The 1876-nt window shown below is 43.0% G+C and overlaps 1 non-coding gene across 1 annotated transcript; it reads left to right on the top strand.

The window, feature by feature from the left end:
* The first annotated feature begins 1222 nt into the window (after positions 1-1222).
* LOC130942552 (small nucleolar RNA R71) lies at positions 1223-1330 on the top strand. The gene has a single exon (XR_009071120.1). It is a non-coding gene; the product is annotated as a small nucleolar RNA R71 (small nucleolar RNA).
* The last annotated feature ends 546 nt before the right edge of the window (positions 1331-1876 follow it).

Raw genomic sequence — 1876 nt, 5'->3', positions numbered from 1 at the left:
ATTTCTCCATTACAGAGAGGGGCATGAGGTTTACACTTGACCCTAAGTCACACAAGGCCTTCTTGAAGGTCATGGTGCCTATGGTACAAGGTATAGAAAACTTCCCAGGATCCTGCCTCTTTTGAGGCAGTTTCTGCCTAGACAAGTCATCCAGTTCTTTGGTGAGCAAAGAAGATTCATCTTCCCAAGTCACATTTCCAAATAACTTGTCATTTAGCTTCATGATTGCTCCAAGATATTTAGCAACTTGCTCTTCAGTGACATACTCATCCTCTTCAGAGGAAGAATACTCATCAGAGCTCATGAATGGCAGAAGTAAGTCCAATGGAATCTCTATGGTCTCATTTTGAGCCTCAGATTCCCATGGTTCCTCATTGGGGAACTCAGAGGAGGTTGGTGCACGCCCACTGAGGTCTTCCTCAGTGGCGTCCACCTCCTCTCCTTCCTCCCAGAATTCGGCCATGGTTATGGCTTTGCACTCTCCTTTTGGATTTTCTTCTGTATTACTTGGGAGAGTATTAGGAGGGAGTTCAGTAATTTTCTTGCTCAGCTGACCCACTTGTCCTTCCAAATTCCTAATGGAGGACCTTGTTTCATTCATGAAACTTTGAGTGGTCTTTATTAGATCAGAGACCATTGTTGCTAAGTCAGAGGTATTCTGCTTAGAACTCTCTGTTTGTTGCTGAGAAGATGATGGAAAAGGCTTGTTATTGCCAAGCCTGTTTCTTCCACCATTATTATTATTGAAACTTTGTTGAGGTCTCTCTTGATTCTTCCATGAGAAATTTGGGTGATTTCTCCATGAAGAATTGTAGGTGTTTCCATAGGGTTCTCCTAGGTAATTCACCTCTTCCATTGAAGGATTCTCAGGATCATAAGCTTCTTCCTCAGATGAAGCTTCCTTAGTACTGCCAGGTGCATTTTGCATTCCAGACAGACTTTGAGAAATCAAATTGACTTGTTGAGTCAATATCTTGTTCTGAGCCAGTATGGCATTCAGAGTGTCAATCTCAAGAACTCTTTTCTTCTGACTAGTCCCATTGTTCACAGGATTCCTTTCAGAAGTGTACATGAATTGGTTATTTGCAACCATTTCAATTAGTTCCTGAGCCTCTGTAGGCGTCTTCTTCAGATGAAGAGATCCTCCAGCAGAGCTATCCAAAGACATCTTGGATTGTTCAGAGAGACCATCATAGAAAATACCTATGATGCTCCATTCAGAAAGCATGTCTGAGGGACATCTTCTGATTAATTGTTTGTATCTTTCCCAAGCTTCATAGAGGGATTCTCCATCCTTCTGTCTGAAGGTTTGGACTTCCACTCTAAGCTTACTCCATCTTTGTGGTGGAAAGAACTTTGCCAAGAAGGCATTGACTAGCTTTTCCCAAGAGTCCAGGATTTCTTTAGGTTGAGAATCCAACCATATTCTAGCTCTGTCTCTTACAGCAAAAGGGAATAGCATCAGTCTATAGACCTCAGGGTCTACCCCATTAGTCTTGACTGTGTCACAGATTTGCAGGAACTCAGCTAAAACTGATGAGGATCTTCCATTGGAAGTCCATGGAACTTGCAATTCTGTTGCATTAGAGAAACTAATTGAGGCTTAAGCTCAAAGTTGTTTGCTCCAATGGCAGGGATAGAGATGCTTCTCCCATAGAAATCAGGAGTAGGTGCAGTGAAGTCACCCAGCACCTTCCTTGCATTGTTGGCATTGTTGTTGTTTTCGGCTGCCATGGGTTCTTCTTCCTTGAAGAATTCGGTCAGGTCCTCTAAAGAGAGTTGTGCCTTGGCTTCTCTTAGCTTTCACTTCAAGGTCCTTTCAGGCTCAGGGTCAGCTTCAACAAGAATGCCTTTGTCTCTGCTCCTGCTCATAAGA

This window comes from Arachis stenosperma, chromosome 7 (genome assembly GCF_014773155.1).
Source record: "Arachis stenosperma cultivar V10309 chromosome 7, arast.V10309.gnm1.PFL2, whole genome shotgun sequence".
NCBI classification, from domain to species: Eukaryota; Viridiplantae; Streptophyta; class Magnoliopsida; order Fabales; family Fabaceae; genus Arachis; species Arachis stenosperma.
The sequence above is the reverse complement of the archived record's forward strand: the minus strand, read 5'-3'. Positions and strand labels throughout refer to the sequence as shown.